Here is a 6,789-nt window from a genome sequence, read left to right on the forward strand (position 1 = left end):
CTACTGGCTATAGGACTCTCTCTTCGACTAGTTTGTCTATTTCCCATTCTATCTTGTGTTTAAGCACGAAGGGGGCTCTCCGGGGTTTAATTCTAATAGGGAGGATGCTGGGGTTTAATTTAAAAGAGATGGGGGGCCCAGTGTACCTGCCTATCTTGTTATCGAATACGTCTGCAAATTCTTTGCAGACAGATTCGATGCTGCTTCCCTGGGTCCTATAGATGCCTGAGATCACTATGCCTAGTGCCTCAAACCAGTCTAGCCCGACTAGACTAGTTCTCCGGCCCTCAACTACGATAATATTCAAGTGCCCTTGGAACTTCTTAAACCGCATTGAAAGGGTGTCCTCCCCCTTGATTTTTACTGGGGCATTTTGGAAATCAGTGAGGATAATGTTTGAGGGCCTCAATTTGACCCACTGTTTGCTCCGGCCTCAAATAAGTTTAAAAGTCTCATATTGAAATAGAAAAATATTGGCAAGAGACCAGGCCAAGCTCTTCAATGTAGGAAGTTTATTTGCGCAGGTCCAGACTGCACTTGGCATGAAAGGGTCTGGACCCCGAAAGATCCACATCAACATAAATTTATACAGTTACATTCATCTGGTATTCATATGTCATATTATAGGCGTTACAGAGGGAGGAATAATATATGGTAATATAAGTAATGTCATATAGAGAAGTGAAATAAGCCACATACACTTAAACAACAAAAGAAAAAGGAGTTGTCAGCGAAAGGGAGTATACATGTGATAAATGTCAGCCTTGGAAGATAAAAACAGGATGCATATGTCTGGGTCAAGATAAAAATACTAACGGCTGAGTACAGTTGTTTTGAGGAAGAGAGAACAGAGAAGTTGGACATAGGTCAGAGGCCTTAGCTTTGAGAGCTCTGCCACAGCCTAAACCAAAGTTACAATCCTTCAGGCCATCAGACCTTCTGTCCAATCTTTGGGTAAAAAGGTTACACCTGAGTTGGTACCTTAGTTTGCACTATCTCATATCCCCCCTTTGTGGCCCTTCTGAATCTACCAGGAGGGCCACATATTCGCCACCCTGTTTGTCAAGCTGTTCCTTGTGAAAGTCCCACATCACCATTACCTGTGTGATGGCCCTTTGTGCTGCTATTAAGGACAACTTATTAGAAATAGCTTTAATAAAGATAGGCAAAATACAAGGATTATTTGCCCAGTTTTATCAATTTGAAGACAATAATTTGAAAAATTGAATTTTCCACACACTCCACCTTCTTTTGCTAATAGGTAATCCAAAGCCAATCAGTTTTGATAGACAGCTGTCCAGATTTTATCAGTAGTTTCAGCTAACAATTTTAAGACATTATCTAGGCATTGCCCTGCCAAATCCACAACAGCCTGCAGCCTAATTATTGGTGTTCTGTAACCATCCTCCGATAGATACAAAACACAAGTTCCAGGCCTCACTGAGGGATCAGTTTTATGCATTCATATCCTGAAAATACTGGGATACTACACTCCAAAATTAGAGGAGGGGGTGTTCCATTATATGGGGCTTTTGCACACATTCCCTTTCTGTACACATAACCCACATACTTACAAGCTTCAAAAGTGGCTGGTTGCCTGGCTTGACAAGCATCCTTAGCAATTCTATCAAATGCCTGTGGATACTGACAGGGATGTGGTAAACTGTAATTCCAATATTCAGGATAAAAACTAAGTGGATGATTTCCATTACAATTTCCAATGCCTACAAGAAATAATTGAACAATCTGAAGTGTTTCCTTTCGCTTACTCCAAAGTCAATAATTGTAAATACAAACATTGTTACATGTGGTACAACACAATACACCCATAGCAGAAATAAACTTTTCTCCATTTTTCCCCCGTGCGTAGAAAGTCAGCTTCCGGAGTGACTTAGCAAGGGTGCTTCACTACTGTGCGTAGAAGAACCTATTGCCGGTAAGGTTCTAGCAGAGTAGCCTTTTAGTGAATATACTAAAGTTTTTAAATAAGTCCAATTTCACTAACAAATCCTATATCATTTTCATTTAAACATTAACCTTGTAGGAGCCACTGGACCTTTAAACATCACCCATTCAGGTTCATCTGCTGCTTTGACCCTTGTCCAGTGGATTCAAGATTTAGATTCTGCAATCTTTACAGCAAGAGGAGAAAACATAATAACAACATACAGTCCTTTCCATCTGCCTTCTAATTGTTCCCGCTTCCAATGTTTCACCCAGACTTTGTCTCCAGGTTGAAAAGGAAACGTTAACTATGTTTCTAATTTAGGAGGGGTTTGCTTAGTCACATAATTGCAAAGCTTTTCAACCTGCTTTATTTAGGTCTTGTACCATCTCCAAGGTCCACACCCCCCTTATGTCCCAAATCAGGCCACCCCATCAGGTTTCTTCTTAGTAGATCAGGCGGACGGGCAAACATTAACTCAAATGGTGATAAGTTTATACTGATCACAGGGTGAACTGCGAATTGCAAATAAAGCCAAAGGTAAAGCATCCACCCATTTGAGATGGCATCAGGCAAAGGTACATCAGTCAAGTCTGGTCTACTAGAATACACACTTTCCAACACTTCCAAGCAATTATGCTCAACCTCAGTCTCTGTGGGCAGCAAGGTAGCAGGAGTCAACCTATTCAATATAATCAACCTGATCTGAGAATTTTCAATTAAAATAGCCTGGTACTTCGCTAATCTCTGCCCACTGATCCAGAGATGTCCCTTAGTATCTAACAATGACTAGATTAGATAAATACACCACAGGTTGTTGCCAACTCCCCAAACGCTGAGTTAGGACCCCAAGAGCTATGTTTCTGCTAGTATCTACATATAAATTGAAAGGTTTCCGCAAGTTCGGTAATGCCAATGCGGGGCCCTGAGTCAATGCTAATTTAATATTAACAAAAGCATTCTTTTGTTCCTCTCCCCATTCCAATGGTTCAGCATTAGCACCTTTAGTGGCTGCACATAAAGGGGCAGCCATGAAAGCAAAATTCGGGATCCAAATCCTGCAGAAGCCTGCCATCCCCAGAAAACCCCTTAGTTGTCGTTTTGCGTGAGGCTCTGCCAACATAAGAACTGCTTGCTTTCTCTCAGGACCTAAAGACCGGCGCCCCGTCTGAATGTCATATCCCAAACACCTCACCCCCGGTTGCACCAATTGAGCCTTTTTCCTGGATACTCTGTATCCACATCTTAATAGCAAGTTCATGAGACACCTAGTATTACTCCAACAGGCATCTTTACTATTTCCAGTAGCTAACACATCGTCCACATACTGCAAAATAATATCCCCCTGCTGACATGGCACATAGCATTCAAGATCTGACTAACCTTGTGGATTGGGATCATGAAAAACACATCCTTTAAGTCTATTACTGAGAATCACCTAGCAGTCGGCGGAATCAAGCCAAAATGAACAGGCACCAAAATCCCTGCTTTAAGATATTTTTGAATGCTTTCATATATCGCAGTGGTGGCTTCATTAGAGCATGGGTGCTGACGAATATGAATTGGCATCACTAAAGGTGTCACCTCCATTATTATCAGAAGGTGATGAGTTGCAAATCTGGGAGGGTTATTTTCTGCCCATATTCCTGAAACTTCAAATTTCCTCCATTTCTCCTCATTGTTTCCCTCAATGGTTGTCCTAGTTACCATGAGTATCCACATTGCTTTATTCAACTTCCGTCTCCCATCTGGCAACATTTACTTCACACTTTCTTCTACTTCCTATTTTTCTCTCTTTCCATATTTCTTATTGTACATTCTTGTTCCTTCAACATTCTAAGACTTGTTTTAAGGCATACAGTGCACATGTTTGTGCTGACCCCATTAATGCATGTAATTCACAAGTCTGTGCAAACCAACTTAAAAGCAACCTTCCTTCTATTATCCATTCCTTCATTGCCCTTCTGTCACTCTGGCCCAACTTCTCTCTTTTTTACACGAGCCAACTGTTTCCCTTAGTTACTAATCAGTCCTCTACATTTCTCTTCTCCAAAAGTATTGAAGACTCCATAAGCATATTCTCCTTTTCCCTTATTAACAACTTCAGCACTTGCTGAACGGCATAAAATTCACAGGTTAATGCTGACCAAGGGAGGGAAATTCTCCCAACTTCCACTCACATTTTCTCCCTCCCCATCTACTATCACACCTTCATTATGTCCTTTCTGTTTTCCCAACTACTTTGCTATGAACAAGCGGTTACCTCTTTTCGCCTTTCTGATACAAAATTGTTGTTGTTGTTAGTTGCGAAGTCGTGTCCGACCCATCGCAACCCTATGGACAACGTTCCTCCAGGCTTTCCTGTCCTCTACCAGCTTAACCCACACTTAATAAAAAAATGCTAACCACCAAGACTTCCCCAAATGCCAATTTTAGACAAAAATACTACTGGCTGCCTCTCTTTCCTACTTCTGGGTTAAAACCTCCTCCAAGCCATTTCGCTGACTACATTTACAAACAAATTACCTAGTGAAAAGCCAACAAAGGAGCACTCACCAAACTGTTAAAGCTGCTTTTCTAACAATTTTCAATACAACCTTTCTTAATCAAACAGCACAGCTCATATATATATATATAATCCCCAAACTTTTCTCAAGGGTTGAAGTACAATTCCTTCAATTCTCCTAGATATTATTGTCTATCAGTGTGTCCCACACACAGGCATAAAAACAATAAAAAAAATGACAACAACAAAAAGCAACTCCAGAAAAATAAATAAAATAAACAAGATTAATAAAATATTCCGAGTTACTGAAATAGTTTTGTATCAAAGGCTAATACCAACTCTTCGCTCCTAATATAAATTTAGTCAAATGCCAATTTAATCAGATTCCATTCAAATGAAAACAAATTTCCATCAAGTAGGGTAAAACATTAAACTTTACATGCATCCCAGCTTCCTCAAACCAGAATTCTACACCGGAAAAAAAATAGTTAAAAAGATTAAACCCCCCTTTTCCTTTCTGTCTCTCTCGCTCTTAAAGCAACACAATTAGCAAGGGTGAGGAGACAGGAAAAGAATTACACAAAAATCTCACCACTAACAAAATAGTTTCCTCTCACACATCTTTCATGAAACTTTTCATGCAAATGCTTATATTGTGTTTTTTTACTTTTTACTAAACAAACAAAAGAAATTCTGCAGTCTATTGCTTCCTTCACAGTCTGTGGTGGGGGTGAAACTCTCTCTCTCACCCACAGAAAATTAGCATATCCATACATTCACTTCCATTCAAACTGCTTGCATAAACAATTTCACATACAGATATTTCATTTCATACTTTCTTCTGACAAATCAATAACTGATATTATAATTATAAGGAGCTGTTCAGAAGCCACTGAGCTCCCTTGTTTGTTGGTTGTTGTTTTTTCTTTCTTTGAATAACAAGGCCTTTTCATTTCATTACTAGATACAATACAGATACACAGACAAGACACTACCTCCACACTCCTCTAACAAAAATGGACTATATATTGCCTGGGATCCATCAGGCACATAAATTTCTTTTATTAACATATATGGTTAGTACTTGACATAGCCAATCTATAAAAACTTCAATATTTTGAACAAAATGCTCTAGTGCTTTTAATAGGATTTCTCAATGAGTTCCTTGGGCTCCTATCCCTGGAACTCGATTAGTGTCATTATCAACATCTGCGGGTTGAACTGGACTCACCACTGGCTGCTGGACTGGAACCACTGGTGGTGGGGCTTGAGGCACAGGGTGATACACAGGGACATTGGGGAGGGGCATTCAGGAATATAGAGAAACTCATGTTGGATCTGAGTCCCATTAAATAGACATGTTACTGGTGTCAGGACCTGTCTTCCCAATACTTGTCCTGACACCCCCTTGGACCTATATTTTCGGTGGTCCAGGTACCAATACTGGACTATTTACAACAAATCGCCCAGCTCCTGTGTCTACCAAAAACATTGTCTGATGACCCCCAACACTCATTATAACCAAGAACTCAGGGGGGTCTTCCCCAAGCCTGGTCCCCGTCAGTCAGTCCAACTTTTTCCTGCCAACCCAATTCCTTCAATGTCACACACACTGTCTCTTCCCCCTTCATTCCCTTGATTTCCTCTTGCCCCTCGTCCCCTGTAGGGGAACCTGGGAGGCATTATGCTAACAGACCTGCCTCACCCTAACCCAGGTCTTCCCCTCCAGCCTTGTCCTCGCATCTCTCGCCTCGGGCATTTTCTTTCTTTTTGACTTTGTCCCTACACTTTTCATGCTTCCTCCAATAATTCACTGGTATTCTTCCCCAAAGCACCTTCCAACCTCCACAACTTCTTTCTAATATCATCATAACTTTGTGCTATGCACCTCTCATTCAACATTCACACATTGTCAAGCAATCTTCGCAAAAACCCTTCTGGACTTTCATCTGCTCCCTAAGTCAGTCAGTTTGTCTTAAGGGAGCCAAAAACTCTTGCTTTGCAGCTACTGCCTCAGCTGCGGCTGACCTTGTTGTCACTCCTACCGAAACATCTACCCCAGCTACTAACTCTTCCTCCCTTTCATCCTCCTCACCTTCACTTGGTTCACCACTTTCAGCTACTGAGCTCTCCTCCTCATCCTTGGGAGCCATCAGCACTTTTCCTTTAAACTTCCTTCTCACTACAGGCTGTGCCTCTCCAGACGCTGCAGCCTGCAACCGCAGCTGCTGGTGGAGGCAAAGGGGGTGGTTGAGGCACACAGGGAGGGGGTCTGAAAATCACTTCCTCTTCTTTAAAGAACACTTCTTTCTTAGTATCTGACATTTTAGTTTCAGAT

General features: G+C 41.2%; 1 long non-coding RNA gene across 1 annotated transcript; it reads right to left on the reverse strand.

Annotated features, from left to right (window-relative positions):
* Positions 1 to 493: 493 nt before the first annotated feature.
* On the reverse strand, positions 494 to 5,379 carry LOC310636765. Its single transcript, XR_014491787.1, has 2 exons — positions 4,209 to 5,379; positions 494 to 1,724 (listed from the first exon to the last, which is right to left on the reverse strand). It is a non-coding gene; the product is annotated as an uncharacterized lncRNA (long non-coding RNA).
* Positions 5,380 to 6,789: the final 1,410 nt, after the last annotated feature.

This window comes from Vipera ursinii (assembly GCF_947247035.1).
Source record: "Vipera ursinii genome assembly, chromosome: 2".
Classification (NCBI taxonomy): Eukaryota; Metazoa; Chordata; class Lepidosauria; order Squamata; family Viperidae; genus Vipera; species Vipera ursinii.